This window comes from Apteryx mantelli, chromosome 25, assembly GCF_036417845.1.
Source record: "Apteryx mantelli isolate bAptMan1 chromosome 25, bAptMan1.hap1, whole genome shotgun sequence".
Taxonomy (NCBI): domain Eukaryota; kingdom Metazoa; phylum Chordata; class Aves; order Apterygiformes; family Apterygidae; genus Apteryx; species Apteryx mantelli.
In genome coordinates this window covers 8,530,724-8,555,151 of record NC_090002.1, presented here as the reverse complement: position 1 = coordinate 8,555,151, position 24,428 = coordinate 8,530,724, and positions in this window count along the sequence as shown.

The following is a 24,428-nucleotide window of genomic DNA, read 5'->3' as shown; positions in this document are numbered from 1 at the left end:
GCCAACATTTTAAAAGGCAAGGGGGCCTTTCAGGTCTTGAGCATCCAGCTTCAGAGGCCTTGGGTCTCGTTTTCCAGCAACACCAGACCTCTGCAACTGCAGAAAGGTTGAGAAACGCTTGTCGCTACCAAACCACCGCTGAGGCCGGGGCTGGTGGTTGACTCCCAGCACTGATCACCCAGCTGGAGGCCTCCGTTTATGCCAGTGCTGCAGCTCAGCTCTTGGTGGCACTCGGGCTACCCAGGCCCTACGGTTCGTTATACGGTGCTGCCATCTACTGCTACCAGTGAAGTGGCGTTTTCCTGCTTAGAGCTATTATTTTTAGCCTGTTTGTAATCTTACCCCGACCATGAGGGGCTTTGGGATGTTACAGCTAAAGTCTGCTCAAGTCTGGAGACAAGATCTCAAGATGAAAATGGGTTTAGTACGTTTTAATCTTCTTTGTGTCACAGAATGACCCCATTTTGGCCAAACAAGGAGCAAGTGGCTGGCAGCGATCCGAAGAAGCTGATGCATGGTCCCTGGTAGCAGGATCAGGCCCTAAGCTTCTGACAAGTGCTATACATTATCCTGGCCCTAGTGATTCTCAGATGAACCAACTTGTAAGTGTACTGGGAAAATCCATAGAAAATATATGGCAAACTAGGAGGGCAACTATTTCATTTCCCTATAAGTGCCCATCAAAAAAGATGAGCTACTTGGCACCAGGAGTAAAGCTTTATGTACATGTATTAGAGACACAGAAGCGATGGAAAAGAATTTCAGCAGGATAAATGTAATGGCTCCAGCAAAGGAGAGAAAAATGGCAAACCTGTCCTAGGCCTATTGATTCAGGGACCTGTGCCAAAATACCAAGCTAAACACACACTTAGCTGGAGCCACACATCCAAGCAATCCTCCGCCCTTGCCAAACCCCTGTTGTCACTATGTTTCCGCAGCGCGTTCCAGTCAACGTCCCTTCTTCGCGTGGCACAGGGACAGGCTGGATTTGTTTTCTGTAACCTGCCTGGGGCTCTTCAGGAGAGCAGCCTGCATCTCTGCTCTTCTCTCAGCCAACTGCCAGGAACCAAGCCTCGTCGACTCTCACGCATTATGTGTGAGACTTATTTCCCTGCTTGATCTTTGCTTCTCTTCTGCAATGTCTCTAATACCCAAATTGGTAGCAAAGAGCCACAGCTGCCAGTTGGAAAGGATGGTTTCACTTCCAAAGTCTTTTGGACGTGGGCTGCCTTAACCGAGTGCCAGCGAGGCGTGTGCTCTGCATCTGCACAGATTTACACAGCGTCAGTGAGGCACGCTGCAGCCTTCAACCTGGAAAAACTTTCCTTCAGCTTTCAGATCCAGAAAAAAAGATCCTTATTTGCATGGTTGTGACAGTCAAGACTGCCCACCCCAAGTCAGAGGCAGGTGAAAACCAGAGACATGTCATCAGGTAATTCTTCACCAAAACATTGGAATTTCTGTTCCAAAATCAGCAGAGATACCGACATGCTGAGCGTAGCCCTTAGAAGTTTTTGCAAAACTTCATCCCAAAAGAGTTGTTTCCCTAAAAGTTACTTCTACTAACGCGCTCTCTGCTTCGGTCAAACTCCTCTGCATGTTTTGCAGCCCAAGGCTTGGAGCTCTTGGCCCAGCACCAGGCCCTGCTCGGCAGGATGCTGGCCACGGGGCGCGAACAGCCCAGACGGGATCACACGAACGCTGGCAGAGCCGGGAGCAAAGCCTGCTGCGGACAGTAGCTTCCCAGCCCGTTGAAGTGTCTCCGTTACACGGCTTCAGGCGTTCCTGGGGACTCCTGTGTCTAACACTGGGTTACCATGAAATATTAAGCAGCTCAACGTGAGCGAAGCTCTGCTCTGATACTGCTCTTTCCATGCAGGTTTCAAGATCACAGAAGCAAGAACCCAGGCAGCTTTGCCCAGCAGCTTCCAAGGAGGCTGAAGTCCCCTCGGCTCCCTCGCTCCCTTTTCACCCTGGGACCACCACCTTTCCGGGACAAGCAACCATACCGGGACAGGTTTGCATTGCCTCCCTGCGCTCACCAACCCTGGCCCTTTCACACATCCTAGTTTTGCCTGCTGGAGTGGATGGGAAGACGATGAAAGCAAAGAAGATGTTTTCAAGGGAAAGCTGAATTATGTCATTCCCTCAGCTCCCCAGGGTCCCAAGCAGGGGTCTGAGGGGAAGGGAGGGAGGAAAACAAACAAACAAGCAAGCAACCTCTCAACCTTTTTTTTCCTCTCTCTTTTTCAATAGCATCACATCCTCTGAGCAATTCTACTGACTTGAGGAGCGCTAAGTGCCTCCCTTTACTCATTTATTACCAGAGAGCCAGGAGCTTGCTCAACTAGAAAATATTAGGGCAACTTGCCCATTCTTACATAGCCTTGATTTCTAATGCAAATCAGCTGCTCATTATGCAAATAAATAAAAATCAGTAATGTTGCCCTGCCATAAAGCCAAGACTTCCAGCAGTCTCCAGATGGCAAATTTAGAAGGTTAGGATTCCTAAAAGACCTTTCTACATAATGTATCTTTTGTAGTAACCATTTTCTCTATTGCTTAATATGAACAATAACATACATTACTTTTGCTTTCTCTAATTTGAGAGGGAATTGTTAGTACAGAGCACATATACACAAGCATCTCTTCCCCTCAGCTCCTGCAGAAGCCAGGTTGTACCTGTTGGGGCCTGGAAAAAATCAGCTTGGGAGCCTATCATCAGCCTGTAACAAATACCATGAACCTGTTCCATGTGGTACACCACTAGATTGCAGCAAAACACCAATTTGTGCTGCCAATGCATTTGCTGGACAGGGGAAAGACAGGAGACAGAACGGTTTGCAGCACTGAAATGTCTTGCAGCCACCCAAGCAAAAATCTAGGTGAGAAATCCTGCAGCAAATGAGCTGCAGCTAAGGAAACTAATGTGTTTAGGATGGAAAAGAATCATTCTCAAGCCCCATACTGTAAGAATCTCCAGGAGATAAATCTGATGTGTCCAAGTCTGATGGAAAGCCAGTGTGCTAAGGAATGAACTCGGTGCTTGCTTTCATATGCAAGTCTTTTCTGCATGCAACTTGCAAGAATATCTTACTTGCCCATGCTGTTGGGCTCAAAGCATCTCCCACAGGAGCCGCAGCCACCATCTCTTTACCTTTCTGCCAGTTTGTCTGAGGCTTTGCATTGCCATGGATGTTAACTTTTCAAGCCAGTTCCAGTGAAATTGGACCATTGTTTTCAACTGAGTTTGCACAAACATTTGACAAACTTGAAAGGTGTCTGTGAATCCTTCAAGAAACAAGTGACCTTGAAGAAACCGATGGGCTGACAAAGACGACGTGCTCCAAAGGCTGGAAGGACCGGCAAGCAGCAGTGGCTCTGTCACCAAACCGCTCCTCCTGTAGTTCTTTGTTGAAAAAAGTCAAGAGGACTGTTACTTGCTAAGCACTCTTGAACATCAATCCACTGACTCCTAGAGCTTACATTGTTATTTTACAGCTCAACTTTTTGTTGTGCACCTTTGACCCTAAGTCTGCAGGCTGCACCACTGCTCTGTGCGGAGGAAGGAGGCTGCAGCCCTCCCAAAGATGAGCTGCGCCTTAGTTTGCAATTTTGTTGGTGGGGAGTGATCCAGACTGGACTCCTATAGACAACAGGAACAAAACGGCCCTCCTGTTGTTGCCAGCGCAGGCAGACATAACAGTATACTGAAAGAGCAGACCTATTGACTAAGATGGTACCAAATGAAGCCTCATGAGTGATCAGTTTGGCCATATATTGGTCAAGATCTGCAGCATATACACTGGAGTCCCAGGAGGACCTAGGACCTTTTACCACTGCTGCTGCCAACACAGCAGGTTTCTCATGATTATAGCAAATGATTTTACAGGGATGTCTGGAAGGAAGACATTTAGATGTGCAAAGCATCCATTAATCATGAATAATTAATAATTAACAATTATTATTTAAAATACCATGGCAGGAAAAATCCCAGTGTGGATATTTTTGATTTGTAAATGCCATGTTTTTAATTAAAAGAGAGGGAACATAATCATCAGTCAACTGTTTTTAACAACTAGCATTCTAGGTCTTGGCTGCTAGATGGGCTGCATAGAAAAAGGCAGGAGCTGGTAGGATGGGCCCTGGCAGAAACATCAAGGCCTGGGGCTGAGACTCTTGAAAGGATTTCTCTACGTTTGGGCCATTGCTCAAATGACTGCTGCCTCATCCTTAATGCCTTCCAGTAGACGTGTCTTCAATGCCAAGAGGGGACGTGTCCAAAGCAGCACTGCTCACACAGTGTCTGGCAGATGTCAGTCCTAAAGCAACCTCTCTCTTCAGGATCGGGGCAACCCAGGGGTTGTCTAAACCACAGGAAAATTAAAGGGTCCAGAGAAAACAGCAGAGACAAGGGACAACAGTGAAGGCCTAGGTTAAAGTTGTGCGGATAGCGCGTTCCAGGAAAAACAAGGAAGGAGAGAAGCATAACAACTGTTCTGGGTCACACAAAGTGTTTGGGCTTCCTTCTTTGAATACCCACGTCTGAAAAAAAATAAAGCACACAGAACCTGATCAACACCCAGAAATGTTTTTGCTTGATTTGAAACCACAGTTCTTGGCAAATACCCTATTTATATGAAGAAAAAAATAAAAAGACAAACTTCTCCCAGCCCCCCTTACCAGGCAGCAAGCTGAAGAGATTCCTCTTGTGGAAAGTCTTTTCTGACAAGAAGCACGAACGCCCTTTCAAAGTCACCCCCGTTAAAAATTGAAGTCCTCACTGAATAACAGCAGAATGCACAAAATTGCAATGGCACAGAGCTTCCATGTTCTGCCGGCAGAGACAGCTTGTGGCATGGAAAGAGAAGAGCAAAGCGGAAGCACAGAGCAGATCTTTACACATGCCTTACGCCCTCAGAAGCGGGTGCAGTCCCTCCGCAGCATGGGGATTTCCTGCACCCTGCGGCTGACAGCAGTCTCATAGGTAACACTCTCACCCAGCACAGATAACGCTCTCTGCCTATGTGCTTCGTGGGCTGCTCACCACTGTATTTAAGAGCCTAATGAATTTGTTAACATTTATCATGCACCAGCCCCACAAGATTAGCCCTACTCAATAGTTAAAGACCAAATTTTTATCCACACAGGCAGCCTCCCTCCTTCACCACTGAGCTCTCCTGGTGCAGACATTTCACAGTCTTTCAAACAGCCTCTTAAGTCCTTCAGGCAAGAGGCTAATAAAGCCAACCCTGAGAGTGCTTGACTTGCTCACCATCTTGTGCGACTGAAGGCAGCAGAGCGACACAAGCACACAGCTGCAGAGCTTGCACCAAAGCCTATGCCCACCTGCATGTAGGTTATTGGGTAATTAATCAATAGGCTTGATCCTTTTCAGACATCTACAGAAACCTGCTTAAGCAGAGTAATTAGTAATACACAGGTTTCTGGTACCTATATTCCCACTTGAATTATCAGGGATTGAGAAGCAGCTGCAGGCTGGGTCTCTTTAGCATGAAATAGCTTGTAAAAGGAAGGTCACAGATCCAAAATGCTTGTTTTGCAGGTGAACTGCATCATCCTATCCTGAAAGGTAACAGAGGTCTTTTGTGCAAAGAATTCCCACCTGAAATCCTAGAAATTATATATAAGTAGACTGCATTAGCTACACATCATAAATATTGATGCTGTTGCTAAGGGGAAGGAGGGTTGGGTTCAATGTTAATGGACTGATGTAGGTACGCTGAAAACACACTAGGGAGCAAAAGGGACAAAACACTTCTGTCAAAGAGATAGCGGAGTGTGTCTCAAGTGGCTTTAGGGGAGGACACACGCGGCTGGCCCCAGGCATGTGCATATATGATGTGTGCATGAGTTCTTCCTTGTACTCCTTCTCATTTCGGTTAATCAAAGGTTAAACCAAAAGTTTTAACCAAAGATTAAATCAAAAAGGTTAAGACCTATGAAGATGACCAGCTGGTTTTGCACCTGATCTTAGGCACAGCGTTGGCATGGGCCGTATGTCAGCCCTTTGCAGTCCAGTATTTCCTCTGTCCTGCAAGGCAGGTAGCTCAGGCTGCGCATGTCGTGGCCGCAGTGCAGCATGGATGCATGTGAGCTCCTCAAAGCTCAGATAATATTACAAACTGCTTACTCTACAGGGGGAGAGGAGGAGTAATTAAAAAGGAAGCTTTTAAGCAGAGAGACTCCACACAAAATAAGAGGATGATTGAACCACGGAGCAACCCAACCTTCTAAAGCCCCAGCGGTGACCTATGGTCTCCAGGCTGATTGTGGGTGGCAGGCAGACTGGGCTGGGCAGAGCCAGCATTTCCCTCTGCCTTGTTCAAAGAGGCACTTTCACACCTCACTGAATTAGTGGCCTCTGTTTGCCTGCAGCACTTGAGAACCTGAAGAGCCCTTAATGGATTAGGTATCTAAGAAGACAATGCTGACAATCAGTCGCTGGAATTCCCCTCCCTCCTTCCCCCTCCGTATTTTTCCGCTCCCTGCCTTTAATGACTAATGCAATCCCTGATGGTTTCCAAATTTCAAGTGCACAAGGTGTTACACAGGCCAGGCTTCCATGACTGCTTATTATTCACAACAGAACAAGACCTAGACAGCAAATTGCTTTGTTGATCCTGTGAAGAGAATCGATCCTTGCAAGCTTAGTGCATCTGACATGTTTATCGCTGGACGAGTGCAAGGGAAGGATGTGCACGCCAGTTTGGTGCCTGCTTCGGCTGGTCAGGGAGGGTGGACCGGCCTGGTGGCTCTGCTCTGGCCATTGCTTGTACAGCTTTGGTGTTACCAGTCTGCCTGAGCTCAGCTGCAGAGCACACTTAAAAGTCAGGATTAATGGAATGGATTTCAAGGCTAGAAGACCCAGTTCTGATCGTCTGATCCCTTGCACTTGTATTAACTCTTGTATCCAGTCTGCGGACTACTGAGTAATATGACAGTGAATGTGAACTAAAAGGCAGTGGGATCGACACCGAGTGCGAGAGATAGTTCTCTCAATAATCCTATGGAACAGGGGATTTCTTACATCAAGGAGTTAGTAGGACCTCTGAAAAGAATTAGGTGTTAATCCTCTCCACTGTGCCATCATCTTAGTCTTTAATTCTTGGACTTTATGGTGCTAAAGAGCCCTCACCCTGGAATACGTGTTCCTGGTTGCACCCTCCCGAGAACAAGTGATCTGCTCTCCCCAGTCTGCCTGTCCTGGGGGTGCATGAGACTGACCCAGGTCCATGTCCCAGGTGGGAAAACCCCATTCGGATCTGGGCTCTCTTTCAGGTTCTGCACTCGGTGTGCGAAGCGGCACGGGAGCCAGCGCAGGCAGGGCTGAGCGTTTCGGGTGAGGTGCTGCCCTGCTCTGACAGGTCCAGGCAGAGGGTAGGTTTCTACTAACTGCGAAAGGGTCGGGAGAGGTTTGGGCTGGTTTGTATTCCTTTCCTTCACGATTCCTGGCACTGCACAACACAGTTCAAAGCTCACTCCAAGCTAAAGAAAATGAGATGAGAAGCAAACGCAACCTGACTCCTGGGTGAAGAGAAAGTGATTACTTGTTAATGGACCAGACAGTAGCACTGAGACGAGACTGTCCCAACCCTACAATTCAGGCAGTAAAACCCACCCACTGGGAGCCTCTGCCACAAACTTTTAACAAAACCAGGTTCTTCACAGAGAATAACAGATCATAAAGCTGCAGGACACACACAGATCATTAACAAAGTGGCACAGCTGAGCCTACACAGACAACAGGCAACAAACTCGTGCAGTATGGGAGCAACGCAACCAGCCGGGCAGGTCGCGGCTCACACAGCACGAGTATCCCAAGGAGAAACACTACCTGAACACGGTGGTGGAGAACACTTATATTACGGCAACATAAGTAACCAGCAGAAGATGCAGTGTTTAAGCACATATCATAGATAAATAGCTAGTAGTAGATTCAAGCACCTGCCTTCCATTTACACACGTAAATCTCACTGATTTCAAATTGGAATTAGTGTGCAAATTATGTCATTATTTTGTCAGCTTCAGGTGCAGTTAGTAAATCAAATACTTCTCCAGCCTGTACGCCTCTCAGAAGCAACTGGAAGGGTCCAGTGGCGCCTGGTTTGATTTTCACTCTGGCATCACCCAATGTTTCATCCCTGCAGTGCTCTCTGAAATGCTGCCTCTCCGACGTGCTCCTTCAGGCAATATTTCCAGGGGATTTGGCGTGCATCTGCAGGCTCCTGCTCAGGGCACTTGCCTGCTGCTGGGTGCTGCCGAGCAGACTTCACCTTCCGGAGGCCGATGCACATCAACAGCGGGTGAGAGTGCCGCTGCGTGATCAACCGGGATTAAAGGCTCTAATGCAAGTCACTGTTATCGCGGCTTGATTGACTGGGGCTACAGCTTAATTCCCCTGCGCCTGCCCCGGCAGAGGCAGTGCGTTAGGACCGTGTGTCCCAAGGGGGCTGGCGGTCACTTTGGCCAGCCTGGGTATTTCTGAAAAAAGACAGTGAAGAAACTAGTTACCCGGTGACGTGGGTAATTAAACCGTGAGGCTTTACCCCGTGCAGAATCCAACCCAGCTGCCAAAGCTTCTGCTAAGGAGCATGTCTCTGCTGGATTATCTTTGGGATTTCAGCCCTGGGGTTAGGATGCCAATATATACCGCAGTGCTTCGCTGCTCTAGCATCTTTCACCAGAGAATTCATTGATTATTAAGCTGGAAGGGACAACAGTCATAAATTCATTTGATCTTGTTTATAGTGTTCGCCTGTCAGACTTCCCTGAATCGATTCCCATTTAAGCCAGAATCTTTCTCTCAGGAAAGAAAAATCTGTGTCACAGAAACCTTTCCTAAAGTTCCCCTTCCCTCGTGCTCCAGACCTTGGTGTTGGAGCTGGACACCACCTCCCAGCGCCACTGAACTCTGGGAGCGTTGAGCACACACGGCTCGCACTCGCGCCGGCTGCCGCGGGAAGGGGGAGTCTGCGCAGACACAGGCATGGATCGGTTGAACTGCCCGACCTGTCATCAGCGGGAGCGCAGCAGAGCCAAAAATAATTGGTAGATGGGGAACAACGGCTCTTAATCACGCCGGGCTGGGACTGGGGATCGCTGGTTCAGTTGAGGACCTGCTGGAGGTCCTCAACTTCTACTTGTAACCTGCTGTTACAATCCAACACAAGTTGCTGCCTTCACTCCCACATGCCCGTACAGGAGTAATAATCTTTGCTTTTTCCTAGCATGGATGTTTACAGCATGAGATCGCTGGGGCAGATGCTCTCCTCTGAGTCCTTGGAGCAGAAGGGCTCTGCTCTTTGCGGTGGTCTCTGCTTTCCCCGTACGACGCATAACAGCAGTGCAGGAGTCCTCCCTCTCTCTGGTCCCTACCTGTGACCCTTCAGCAACGCTGCCTGGGAGTCCACGCGTGCCTGACGGCGATGCCTGCCCTTCTCTGATGAGTTTAGCCAATTAACAGCGCACCCATTGCGCTTCTGTAATTGCACACTATATTGCTCTAAACAGTAACAGAAAAACAAGAAATGGTTGCTGGGACTACAGACTTGAAAATCCATTAAAGGATTTATTTTTTATTTTTTATTTTACCCAATACCTTGGGGGTTTGAAAGCTCATCTGCGTGTTACTGCTCCAAATGGAAAACCAGAATAAATGCATATTTGAAGTAATAAAAGCCTTTTCGTACTAAATCCGAGTACAAATTAACAATTACTAGTGCTGTCTAATGCCTTTCTGCCTCAACATTTTCATTTAACAGCCGTTCTTTTATCTTCAATGCTCCAGTTATTTTTTTTCCTCCAAGATATTTATTGTTAGGTTGGGGGGTGGTTTTTGTTTTGTGTTGTTTTTTTTTTCCTTCTTTCCAATTTAGCAGCAGGAGGAGAGGATTTTATTTGCTGTTCAGGCAAAAAAAAAAAAAAAAAGAAAGTAGAGAAGGAAGAGAGCCAATACCACAGCTCCTGGCACGGAGCCCTGTCCACGCTTCAGTGCCGGAGATGGATGGGCTCCGGACTGCCCCGGGTGATGGCACCCTCGCACGACAGCTCTGCTAACAGGGGCCCCGGCTGGCACGGCCGGCGCTGAGCGCTCGCTCCTTCTCGTGCCTTTCTGGCGAGGAGGGGATGCTGCAGAGCAGCGTGTCCTGCCACCGTGATCCCTCGGGGTTCCCGCAGAGGGTAAAACCCAGCTCTGTTTTAAGTGTTCGGCACTCTGTCCCGCCCAGGGTCCTGCAGACCACGCTCTGCCGGGCTAAGCAGGGAGGCAGAGCAGCTCTAATACGCGCCGGTATTGCACACGGATGGCTTACGGCCTCCCCTTGCCGGCAGGCGGCAAAGGGCGCTCGGGAATGGCCCAGCCGGAGGGGTCTGGGGTGGCTTTGCTCCTTGACGGAGAGAGGTGGAAGGGTCTCCTCGCAGAAGGCAAATCTGCCACTGCTTATCTCCCTCCAGCAGCATCACAGCACACGCGTTGCAGGAAAAAGAAGATGCTCAGGAAAAGTCTCCTGCGTTTCTTGAGGGCTGAGGATCTCAAAGCACTCTGAGCGCGAGGAAGACAAGGTCCCTCTGTCCAGAGCAGCTGCTGGCCTAGCTGCCGCTGGGGCTGGATCCCCTCTGCGAGAGGTGAGGAGCGGCCGGGTCTAGCCCGGCACTGAACCGCGGGAAAACGAGCAAAGGAATGAGCAGCGGCGTGAACCATGGGCCAGAAAACACACGGTTAGCCTCCGAGGCCTGCCGGCACTGGCTGTGCGTGCCTCCTCTTTCCACACCGCCGGCTCTCCGAGGAAGGCACAGAGCACAGCCGGGCTCTTATTATGGTTATTATGGTTATTAGCACTCCCCGAACAGCAGGGCTCCTCTGCCGGAGCACGCAGCCTTGGTGGCTTCGGCAGAGAAGTAGGGACGGTCCATGCAAGACCATCAAAGCACTGAAAGGTTTGCTACCAGCTTCCAGGCGCTACCCAGTCCTCCCCGCCGCCGGACTATGCATCTCTTCGGGTTTATGGGAGGGTTTTTGTTTGTGATACCATGACACAAAGCGGGCGCTGCATCGGGGCACAGCGAGGAAGGGGCTGCCACGGCCGAGAGTCGAGGCCAGCACACATAAACATCATCCTAGGGCAGAAGGAGAGAAAAAGAGGGATCCCTAAAGAAAACACGAACACTAAAAACTTCTACTTGTCCCAAACTTTTGGAGAGAAGGGCATGAAACATATCTTTAAAAAAAGGAAACCTATTTGCATATTTTGCATAACTTAGCCGGAGACGCTGTGTGTTTTTCCTCTCCCGCAAGAGCTGTATCTAGATTCCCTTTGATCAGGCTCCTCACATCGTCAATAAAACACAGCCTCGAGACGGCGCCGCCGCGGGATTTCTTGGACGGAGGAGCAAGCTACACCACGAGTTTTTAGTTTTGCCTGAGACCACCCTGGGATCACTCGCACTCCTCTGCCTCAGGAGACTCAGCCATGCCACCTCTGCCCCTTCTCCCCCGCGAACACCCTTTGCTCACTGCAGGCTCACACCCTGTCCATCATCACTGCAGATGCAAGACACTTCGAGCGGCACAGAAGGGACAGCCGGGTCCAGCTTTTGGAGGTATTTCAGACATCCCTCTCCCCTTGGGAGCTTTACAGACATGGGAAGTGGTTTTCTTCCTGGGAATTTGCCTTCATCTCTGCTGCCGCGGTGGCTGCAGCAGTGCAAACTGGGGAGAGAAGCTGCCCTGAACGGCAACGTGCATCCGTGCAATCCACCATGGTTCCCGGCAGGGGAGGATTTATCCCAGATCAGGGAGCATCCTGGTTTGTCTCCCTAAAGGATTCCCACCATGATGGCTGGAGTCAGAGCAAACTCCAGCTCAGGCTGGGGTCAAGTAAGGATGTTTTGGGGCACTCCCTTGGCACTGGGGAATTGTCCTAGTGGTGGAAAATACTGAGCACTTTGGGGTCTCCTGGGTCCTTTGCTGAGAAGTAATGGGATCGAGTGGTCAGGGCACTGGCCAGCCTCTCAGGAGACCCAAGGGCCACTCCTAGCTCTGCCGCTGGTTTATTAAGTGACCTTGTGATTGTCCTTTCTGCCCTTCAATTCCCTAACCTGCGAGATACAGATCGTGTGGTGCTCACCCCCTTCTGTAAAGCACTTTGAGATCCTAAAGAGAAGCAAAGGGGGTCTCAAAGGCCCCTTGCCTTGGGGTTTTCCATTTGGTTATTTGGCATGTTTTAAAATGCAGTTCCTATTAGTTGCTTCTATTTCTCACTAGGGAGCAAAACGTGCTCTTAGCAAGGCCATATCATGCTTTGAAATTCAATTCATTCCAATCAGCAGCAGCAGCTCTGAGGGCAAATGGAGAAAGCCAAGAACGTTGTCTCAGTTAATAAGATAACAATTTAACATGTGCCGGGGTTTCTTTCCCCTTCCTCTGCCTCCATTCAAACAGACCAGCAGACGTTTGGAGTTGCCTTTAAGTAATTTAGTAGAAAGGCTGCTATGATTTCAATCCCCCATCCACCCTGCTACCATCCAGCAATGCTTCTTGTCACCAGCTAACGGCATTTAAAATATTTACAGCCCTGTCTTTTCCCTGGAGAAGGATCAGAATAAATCATAGTAGTCGACAATAAATCAAAAATTAATCTCCCGAAAGTGCGAGGCCTGTCCGATCCCTCAAATAACAAGCAGCAGAATTTATCAAGTAAATTGGTACTGGTGTCTGCATGGCATTGCCGTGGGGTGTAATGGATGGGGTGGAAGGGCAGACAACCTGGCCAGCCCAGGGAGCCTAGACAGCGGGGGGAAAAAATGTTTGGGTATGGCACTGGGGTCATTAAACGCCACCTCCCATCCTCACCCACACAGGCTTGTTCACCCACTGCCGCCTGGGAAGCACGAGGTCATTCTGCTCCCTTTTTCCATCTCTCTGTCCTGCGTTTGCTTTGGGACCATTCAGGTTCCCTGGTTCAGCAGCACTGACTTTCTCACCACCAGAGCTGCAAATGCTAGTGCTTGGATGGAGCCACAAGGAACAAATTTCCATAGTTTTGTTTTTACTGACTCTTGAACGCCTTACGGTGTTCTTGTGCGTTCACGTACCGGAGCAGTAGCCCTCCACGGGGATCTCGCTCACAGAGTTGGACCTGCAGCAACTCAGGCTGAGCACAAAGGGGCACACGGGAGAGAAGTTACTAGGTCCTTTACAAGTAATGACCTTTTTTTTGTGTTTTCCAACATATAGCAACTAAATATCCTCATCCTGTTAGCATATCTTCAGAATGACTAACTTGTACCATTCTCGGTTTATATGATATTATTCTTTTAAACATCGGTTACGCTATATGTGTACATGCACACACACACACACACACATATGCATGCGCAGTAGGCTACTGCAGAATTTTCTGTTGAGGTCCCCACCAACTCAAAAGCATTACAGCCGCCCCCGGAAGGACTCGATACACAGATCACATGCGCAAGAACAGCACCTAGACTGCAACTCAGGAGGCCCTCAGGAAGCAAGCAAATAAAATGTGCTGGCTCCTGCACACCAAATCGGTAGAGGAGCCATTAGGGAAAGGGAAGAGAGGGAGAGGAGTTTTCTCCTCCCGGAAATAGCAGCTCAGGGCACAGGAACGGACCATCGGTTCTCCATGGGAGATTTGCCCCGTGATGGTCTCTGCCTGGGGACGGCAGCGGGTGCAGCCGGGGCCTGTGCTCCATGGCTGGAGCTGACAGGCAGATGAACCACCTTCTGTCCGCTACGTTTTGATGAGAGGTTGATTTGTCCGGCTTCCCAGCAAGGAGAAGGAGGCCTCTGTAGACTTCTGCTTTGGGTGGAAACAACTCGCTCTCCAGTTAGTGGAGTTCCAAATAGTTCTTGGCTGCTTTGATGTAGATCACATGTGAAAGCAGTGTGAGGTGGAGAGCAAAGAGGTTTGATGAAATTTTCTCTTATGGTCTCTGGAGAATGGAGAAAGCCCATGGTAAGAACTACATGCAGAAGTGATGTTGCACAGCCATGCAGTGACAGGACAGGTTGTAAAACTCTGCTGCTGCAAGCAACACAGGAACCAGACACAAACCTGCACTGACACGCCGGGAGCTGCCTGCATCCTCATCCTCAGCCAGGCAACGACTGCATTCCTGCAAAGCTGCTCCAGCCCTCCGCTCTGCCATTGCAATAATGATCAATCTGCAGCGCTGTCGATTACAGCTCCTTAAAAAGCTGAGTTATCTGAATACCAAAATAGCTCTTTTCCCCCCAGTTTGCAGCCACTGTATCTGCTTTTCCTGCAGGGGAGGAAAAATTTCCTTTTGATCTTTTTTTTTTCCCCCTCAACAAATTAAGACTAAACTCATCAGTAGTAATTGCTCCCAACAGACTTACTGTGGGCACCTCCTTCTTCCTGCTACAGTTCAGAATCTAGATGTTCAGTCAATCTTATAAAAGAGAGAGACAGATGAAGAGATTAGAGGAATTTATAGAGATGACCCCAACTGTGCACAGGCAGTGTAAATATTTAACTGAAAACCCTAGCTGTGATGTGTGCTGGAGTCCCCTGATGTAGAGGGGGACAGTTCTGACACCTCATTCTTAAACCTGCTTTTTGTTAAATTTCCCATCACGTTTGGAGTCTCTGAACTGCAGAGAGTGTGCAGATTTTTGCAATGTTACTAATACATGTATGCAAACATTGGTTTTTAAGAAACATGATTTATAAGATGTCATAGCTGTAAGGCTGGCTAACCTAGGCAGCAAATTAACTTGGGAAGTGCCAGGGTGCATTAGCTTGACTGACAGGCAAACAGCCTGAACCGGGTCAGCAAATTTGTTAGGTGCCTTAGTGTTTTCCTTAATGGAATCAGAGAACTCTCTTTAGCAATAAATTAATCTCTGTCAATAGTACGCATAATAGGGACTTCCTGATAGACAGGGACCCAGGCTGAGTGTCTTCTCTCTCACACATCCCCCCCAGCACACAGTGATTCCCGCTGAGATGGCAGTTGTCCCTTGTGGGTCTCCTTCAGAGACCTGCGGGGTGTCTCCGGGGGACCAGGGACCGGCAGGCTGCTCCCAGCCCGCAGCAGGACCCGCTGTGCCGCACGGGCCCCCGGAGCTGGTGCTCACAGGACGACCACAGGAGACCAGGGCTGCCGCTGCCTGCAGCACAAACCGTACCCTCTCCCCGTGCTGCAAGGACCAGTTTGCAGGCGGTGCGGTAGCGGCACACGAGTGGAGGTCGGATATAGGTGGCGGTGGTGATGGGCTCCTCCCTGGGTGAACGCAGAAGCACAGTAATAATGCAGCCCCCAAAACACACGGCTCTGAGCAGGACCCTTGAGGCTGTCCGTGTTAGAGTACACATGACTGCATAAGGGGGTAAGTCTCGTAACTCCTAGGTTCTTCTTCAAAGCCAAACATCAAGAAATCAGGCTTGCGCTGAAAGACAAAGTTTTTATTTATAAAGTTGTTCTGAGGTTTTAACAGTTTTTTTTACAAAATTTGCCAACTATATACACACGTGGGTGTGTGTTGACTTGAGTGTTTTCTTGTCATGATTTACACAGATGAGAGATTGCTCCGTTCAAAAGAAAAGTCTCCTTTCCATCTCTTCTTATCCATTTCTCCATCTACTCATTGCTCTATCCAACTATCAATCATATTTCTGCGACACATCTATCTACTGTGTAATTATCTACCTATGATATTTTATGGCATGGCTTTCCATCCATATCTCTATTTATCTTTGTTCATGTAAACACAAACACCCATCTGCTTAATCTAATTGCTCCTTCAAGTCTTCCTTATCCTCCTCTTTCCCCGGAGGTACTGCTTTGCCCAGGGGCCATTTGACTTGTCTGTGGTCACCTCCTGGGCCTGAGGCAGAGCAGAAGTTAGACTCAAGTGCCTTCAGCTCCTGTCCATCAGCTCAGCCTTGGCAGTCCATGGGTGCTGGGTACCAGGGACTCCCCTCTGGGCTGCAGCGACAGCAGCAGGATGAGCTCTGGAGTTATAGGCTAGGCTCCGTCAAGCCACAGCCGAGGAGCTGGGATGGCTCCTCAGAGCCAGGGTGGGCAACCACGGCTTTGCAGAGACTCGTGCGACTGTCTCCGAACGGTGGTGGGGGAAGAGCTCGCTATGGCACCGCACAGGGTAAGTTAAGAGCTGCAGTCAGGCCACTTGTGTAGTATGTTCTGCCTCTCCATGCTCGGCAGATGGGCACATCCCTTCTGCGTCTGGATGATCTGCTTTCACTGAAGAAAGGGGTCAGTGCAGGACACCACTCCTTTTTGTCTCTTCTGTACAGATGGGAAATGTCAGACAGGGAAGGTTGGACTCCAGAGCTGTTCTGGTTGCACAAGGAACACCTCAATACGTTGAATCCAGTTCTCCAGCATCCCTGTCCAATGTCTTAGCCAGATCTTTTCTCCTCAAAATAGTGGCAAGCTGTTTGCAATTATATTAAAAGACCAGGGTCTTTATTTACCACTATGATTACCAAGAATGTATGGAAAAAGAAAGTAAACATCATGAAATGAAAAAATTGCTGGATTGCATCTGCTCACCAAAGCTGGGGCTGTTTTCGGTTTGGACTCTGGTGGTCTTGTACTGTCCAGACCAATTTGCTCCTTCCCTGGAGAAAAAAGGAAAAATCAGGGAAAAAAGGGTCCCTTTGGGGATGTCACTTGCATTCCCTGGGATGGTGTTTTATGGTCACCCAAGCAGAGAGCGAGCCAGAGGAGGAGAGAAGCACTCAGTTGCTTTCACTGGAGAAATAAAGGCAGCGAGGGAGGGACGGAGGACGCTCACTCCAAGTGTCTGAGCTTGTCAAGGCGTGAGGAGCTAAAATTGGTGCCTACCTGACATGCAGAAAGGAACTTGAGGCTGCCGCACAATTACTCTTCCAAATACAGTGATGTTTATCCTGTGGCAATTTTCTGTAATTACACTGACGGTACCTGACAGCCCCATGTCAGAAACTGCAGGAACAAAGTCAGCGGCAGCTGATGCGCTGATGTTCTTGGTTCACTCCTGTCGGCTTGCTCTTTTTTCCCCTTGGTGCCACTCTCCTGTTTTCCGATTATCTCGATGGCCTTTGACCAGAGATCCCAGATTGGGAAAGCAGGATCTGGATAAATCTTGGCTTCACCAGAGACAATAAGTTCATCCACTGGCTCCAGTGGGGCCAGAAGACACCTCCGGCCACTCTTTAAGACTGGCACGAGAGCCAAACATTGATGTTTGGAATTAGCGGCTGCTTTTGGTGTCCAGCAACCATCCAAGCTGGACGGTGATCAGATTGGGCTTATCCTGGCTCTCAGGTCTGGAGTTGGCCTGTGTAAATCACTGTTAGCCCACTAGGGAAACGCAGCTGGATTAGCCCACCTAGGGCCAGGCTCCCTGCTGCGCAAGGATGCCGTTAGCCACAAGGCACGTTTTTGTCCTACTCCGTGACTCTTTCAGTGCTCACAAATGTCACCTAAAGTTTTTACGCTTTGTATGCCTGGTGACACTAACGTTTCTCCCGGAAGGAAACTTGCAGGCTGAGCTGGAGGGAAGCGCTAATTAGAGCTGGACACAGCACAGCTCCTCTGAGCCGACTGCACCGATGGGACAGAGAGCTGCGAAGACATCGCCCTTTACTTCTGTAAACCTCCCTTCCACAGGCACCCCCGTGCGGGCAAAAAATCTGGGCACATCACTTACGTTAGGATTCAGTTTTCTCCACTGGCTCTGGCTGGATTCAATTTTAAGTTGCCTTGCTTGCTTTGAAACCTCACTGGGGACTTTCCCATAAGTCTCATCTAAAATCTTCCATCTCGACTTTCAACTCAGTAAAAATTTTCAGGCAATTTGTCTGCCCTCTTTGGGAAAAAAAAGTCTGCTTTTCATCAGGGAAAAAAAAAAGCAAACAAAATAAGTTTGAATTTTCAGCTGAAATGTTCCATTTTTCAGGTGTCAGTTTCTGGCTTTTCCGGTTTTCAATTTCTTGATGAAAGAAATGCGCGTGAAGGGAAAAACCCAATCCCCCAGAGCCCACAGTCACCCTGTGGATTTTGCACGTTTGACCTGCCCCAGCTCTTCCTCCAGGCTCTGCTTTATCCACCGCTCTGCGCCAGACGATGCAGAAGTCCTCTCTCCTGTGGCCCCATGCACTGCTACTGACACTCCTGCAGCCCCAGATGTACCTCCTGCCCTTCCAAATCCCAGCCGGAAACACTGCACGCTGCCTTCCCTTGCTCCCTTCTGCCTGGGTTTATTACAGACGCGTGGCCGTGTCACGGACCTCTGCGAAGCACCCCGGAATAGGGGGCACGCGCTGCGCACAATATAGCTTCAGGGCTTGCTTTGCAGAAGCGAGCAAGTCCTAACAGTTTCCAGGGGTGCTGCAAAGTCGTCTGCTCTCCTGGTTCTTAATTGGAAAGATGGGCTCCCCTCTTCCTCAGGGGAAACCATCTGGAGGAGTCTGGTGAGAGATGAAGAAGAAATGTAGGGGACAGATGTGATCTTTTCTTGAACACACTCCCAGAGAGGCAGCTCAGTGCTTATTTTCGATCAGGACAGTGGGTAGCTAGACAGCAGGCTGGTGAATGTAAATAACCTCCTTCAGCTGAGTTTCTAAATTAATTCACTTTGCTGAATTTCCCTCTTAGTGTTTGTTCTCCGCACGTAACCCAGGGATGAGGCATGTTCATGGAAACAGCAGGCCAGATCCTCACCACTGCCACTTTGTCTCCAGTGTGCTCATGCCACTTTGCACCAGCCAAAAATAAGGACCCCTGAGGGATTCAGCACCATCGATGATATAGGGCTGTTCGGGTGGTTTGTGCAGGGAGATGATTTAGGAGGACATTTCCAGGCTTTCGTCCAGCACCAAAACTGCAGATCAGCAGGAATTTCAGTGTCCAGCTCTCCATTGCCCATGCATCTTCGCTGCCTTCAGCAGGAGCCACGTGTGCCGCAGTGGCTCCGAACAGCGGGGCAGCTGGGGCAGGGGGAGCCCAGGCTGTGTCCCAGCTTCGTTGCCCTCCCCATCCCGGGATGCTCAGCAGCGAGGAAGCCTGCAGTACTCAGCAGAGGAGGAACCGGCACGATGCTCCTGCCCCAGGGCTGACTTGTTCCCTGCCTGGACGCAGGGGCCGTGGCCTGGGGGCTCTTGGCATTTCTCCAGTGCTGATGGGGTGAAGCGAGGGCTGGAAGATCTGGAAATGAGCAAGGGCACTTTCTAGTCCGCTTCCAAAAAGCAGCAAGCTCTGCAGTAAGGGAAGCAAGGACTTCTGCTTTCTGCAGCCTTCAGCTGAGAAAGTACCATAGGGACACAGGATGCTTATGGATGGACAGAAAGCACTGGATCCGCAGAAAAGTCATCCCAAACACAGGCCTTCCAGTCACCAAGGGCTGATCAGCCCTGATCCTGCAGGGACCGTTTGGGACGATCAGGCCCCCGCTTACTTGGGCAACGGGTTCTGACAGCGAGACGTGATGGAAGAAAACACAGCTAAGCCTGGGGGACGTGGTAATGAAAGCTTTATCGCCCTAACTGCCTCTTCTTCTGACCCCAGCAGCTAGGCAGATAATTGGGTTTCCACAGTTAGAGAAATAATTGGGATTAGGACCGGCCAGGATGGCAAGGACAGCTTGCTGGCGGTACAGAAATGCCCACCTCCTGGTATCCGCGCTCAGCGGCAGCTCGCGGCGAGCGAATCCGCACGCAGGCAGCGGGGTGAAGGAATCAGCCCTTGGTTTAGACACTGCTACGTGATTTACACAGCGGCAGCTTCTCTGTTTGCTCAGAGGACTTGGGCCTGTTTGCACAGGTTTCTTTGCAGAAAAGGAGAAAAACCCTTTCACAGTGAGCAAATGGCAGAAGGAAATATAAAAGCAGTTCTTCGCGGTCCTTCTGTAGCACGAGGCGGGTGTTTAACGCTGCGCAAAACAGCGCGGGTCATCCCGCAGGTCGGAGGTGGGAAAGCAGCGTTCACGGCCGCGTCTCACGTAGGGACGGGGGCTGCGACTGAACGGGGCCAAACCTGCGCCCCGCTGTAACCGGAGCCGTACCGAAGCCGGCGGAGCTGCCGCTGTCTCGCGCCGGGAAGGAGCTGGCCCAACCTCCAGAACTGCTTCTCTCTCTCTCTTAATAAACTGCCCTGCGCTCCCCGGTGCCGGCCTGGAGCGTGGCATTAATTCTCGCCCCCGTTAGCCAGGTGCGAGGAGCTGCACGGCACGTCGGGGCCCCGGGAACGGCCTGGCCGGCCGTAATTAGCATTCGGGCAGGAGAGAATACTTTATTCCCGTGTCAACGGCAAAGACGCTGAGCAAGTTGTACAGAACATACATACATAACTAAGTGCCTCATTATTTATAATAACCCACTTTATTTTATACTCACTCCCATACACAAAATGATTTCTGAGGCAGTTTTCGAATGAGGATTAAGGGCGAATTCTTACACTGAATAAGGAAACAAGCCCTGGCATTTAAAGAACCTTCTGTTCCTAAATAAATACATCTGACCTATGTACTTTGATCGAATTGTGGAAATGCTCACATTGAATCTTACGCTGCGTTTCTGGACTTTAATGTAGCAACCACTCATCCGTATACACCCCCCTACATCTCAGGATATATCTGAGTGATCTCATATTTTTTTTAATATATATATAAGTCCGTGTTGGGACGGCACTCAGATACACACGTGCTTTGAGCCTGTACCCAATGGTATTTATAAAATACATGCAATGTACAGGCTCACACACATAATATATTCACTTATATCGCCCAGAGCGCGCCCACAACACGCTGCCAGCCAGGACATGGACTGTATAGTCACTACAGGGCCTACAAACATACTTGCAAGTATTTTCTTACACAACTGCACACCCGGTACTAATGCACACCTTCACATACCTCGCACACATTCCCTAGTACTTATTCATATATGCAGCTTCTTGTGTCTTTAAGATTGAAATGACAATTTAATGCATAATATTTAGCACTCATGTCACATGCCATTTATTTGCTGTATGCACAAACATGAACTAATTAGTAGAATTAATTAGTGTGATGCTGCAAAGTGAAGAAAAATGAAGGAGAAGAGACAGACCAAAGGAGGAGGGATGGAAAAGACAAAGAGGATACAAAAGACCAAGACAGTTGAGAAAGAGACAGATAAAAGGTCTATATAAAAATAGAAGCCAGCTCGTTCTCTCTTATTTATGCACAGCATGGCTCTGAATATCAACAGCTAAAGAAAGGATTCCCACCTGGGGCTCTGATGCAGCCCTCCAGGGGAATATCTATTACCAGGAACGAGTGACAGACAAATCTGCTCTCTCCCTCCTTCCCCGAAAAAGAAACGTGTGGCCCCGCGGTGTCTCTCCCCCCGGGAACCGCTCCAGCCAGCTGCGGGCGTTCAGCCCGCGAGCCCCTTTTCCCTGGTTTCTGGCCAGCCAGGCTCTGCTCCGGGAAGCTGGGGTTGCAGCAACGTCCAGAGCTGTGCGCACCCTGCACTGCCCCGCTCGCCCCCTCCTTGCCCCGGAGCAGCCCTGCAGGTTCAGCTGCAAAGTGCTCGAGATCCCCCGTCCTCTGCGTTGCCCACTCTCCCCTCGCGAGGAAAGCCGCGCACGCTGGTAAGGACAGCAGCCCTCGCACCAAGTCTTGCTTCCGCCCTCCCCCAGGGAGAAGTCATTTACTTTTCCAACCGGCAGCACAGTTTGGGTTTTCATCCTCCCGACTACCCATCCAGAAGATTAAAGAGTTTGAGGATTTTTCCCTGCCTCCCGGTCTGCGCTGGCCTATACCATGCACTGCGGATGATAAGGCATTAAGGCTCAAGCAGTGAATTTCTCATGGCAATATTGACTAAAAGGTTCCCTTAAATGTCCCCCGATAGGCAGCATTTGATGGGGTTTAAAGGCAATGGCAAGCTGAGTTTGGATTTAGGAGATCTGCTCTCGGTGCCCCTCAGGCAGCCAGTTTGCAGACACCCCTTTAATTACGAGTAACCCCTGCCCAACCGAAACACAAGGATATTTTAAAACACAGAGGTCGTCCCTGCACGTCTTGACAAGCAAGGGAAAAGACGACCGTCGCGGTACGAGGAGCCTGATGCTCAGAGCCACGAAGCTGCCAAGGAAGCAGCACAGGCAATCGCAATTTCAGGAGGTTTTTGCTATTTTCTCTTAGTGTTGCCTGGAGTTAACCCACTGCTTTTAACTCAAGTTTTCAGGCTAAGCTGAAATTGATATATGAATTGCATCTAAGCCCAGCCCATTTCCAGGACAGTTTCTGTACCCGGATCTATCAGGTTGCACCATTAGGCACCCTGGTCTCCGAGGTCCGGCGCGGAGACGAAACGACAGCCCTGGGTCACGCTAGCCGGAGGCAAAGCAAGGAGCTGAACGCAGATTCTCCCGGTTTCCGCCCCGGGACTGAGCTTCCCTTCTTTCGCGGTGTTGGCTACAACAGCGTTACGGAGCCGTGCAGAGGAGTGGGTTCCCCTCCGCGTTCCCGGGCAGCAAAGCCAGCGAGCAGGGAGTCAGAGACATCAGCAGAGACACTCAGTAGGGTTTAGGAGAACAGAGCTATAGATAGATTTCCCCTGACTATTCCACTGTGAGCGTGTGCAGTTAAGGCTTAATGCTGTCTATTGTCAGTCCCACTTCACTAAACCCGATGCTGATGTGTTTTAAATGTTATCTATCCCGTGCAGAAAAACAGGCCCCTCGTGTAACAATAACAACAACTTCCACACATCCCTCCCAGGTCCCCCGTTTCAGTAAATCTTTGCTTTAATTAAAATTCCTCTTGGTGCCGAGCCCTATCGACTAGCTGAGGGGCTGCCGACGGCAGCAGAGGAGCCCGGCGAGAGCGAGCCCGGCTCCTGCTGTGCTGCCTTCTCACACGGCTGCCGCTGATGGCTTTTCATTACTGCTTGCTGCCGAGTCCTGGGATATCGCTTGAGCCTCCCTCGGAATTACTCAGCCTGAGTTCCCAGGCCCCGCCAGCCACAGGCTTCTGAGAACTTTGCAATGAGTTTTCATGGGAAGAAAAAAATATATATACATATATATATAATATACATATACACATACTGATTGTATTATAAAAACACAACAGAAAGATGGTTCTGAATAGCAAATACTTGCAGTATGCGCATGACTAAGGAGTCTGCAGGAGGATGCAGACAAGTACCAGAGACACCAGGCACAGCCAGCCAGCGTGTGCCAACAGCCACCAGCACAGACACGGGGACCGACTGTGGGACACAGACAATAAAACTGTGTTTGACAGTTCGACCTGACATGATTTTGTAGGTGTTGTGGAAAAGGAACATTTGATAGAGGAATAGGAGAGAGACTTCTTTCCTTATTGATTCATGGATAGCTAAAAGCAGTGCTTCTCCGGTTGCCAGGGATAGCATGGGGGAAAAAGGCTGTGTCAGTTCGAAGGCCTAGCAAGCTACCTTCACGCACTAGTCAGACACGGTCTTCAGCCACGAGAGCTTACGAGATCTGAGCTACTGAGAGGTCAAACATGTGGTCTGAGACTGCGAGCACGAAGTCGCTCTCATAAGAAGATAGCAATGCTGATCCTCGAGTGATTTGTTGCGTTTCAATGTCCCAACCAGGAAAAAAAGGACAAAACATTAAAACAAGAGAAAAATTAGGTTTTAGAAGTCTCCCTTATTAATAAAACCTGGAAAGCTAAACTATAGAGCTGGGACCTCAGGTGCTGGATAAATTTGTGCCTGTTGCAAGATGGCACAGTACAGCCAATTTACCTGGCAGCTATGACTGTCCTAGACAGGCGCCGGCGCTGGGTTGCTGTTTCAGTACAGCGTTGTGCTGGGCTTTCATCTGAACAACTGCAAAAGCCTGTGCTGCTTGGAGCCTGCGCGGGTGAAATCAGCACCTCAGATTGGAGGCCCGGCTTAGCATCTTAACCCAGAGCCTCCCGAGAAAGTCTAATTAGCTCTAGCGCTGGGTGCTCCTGGCACGACAGAGACCGCAGAGGAAGACACTATTATCAGAGGCAGCCTGCTGCCCAGGTAGCTGGTTTAATCTCCCATTGGCCTGGCATGTTCAGAAAGCTGAAAACACTTCTCAGCTGGAGCTAGCGCATCAGACTGCGAGCATCTCAGCAGGCAGGCCCTGTCCTGCCCCTATCTGAACCGCCTGACCCAGTTCTCTGACTGGAAGACGTCTTAGAAGAGCAAAGTTATTAAATACTCAATTTTCACTAGTAGGGGTTGGCATGGAAATGGATCAGTGCTTTGCAAGCAGAAGTTGTTCTCATGGAAGTCAACCTGAGCAGGGCTCTCAGGAGCAGGACGGCCGCCAAGAGGGAAAGCATCTGCCAGCAAGCACACTTCATTGATGGGAAACTCAGTTTGGACACAGTGCTA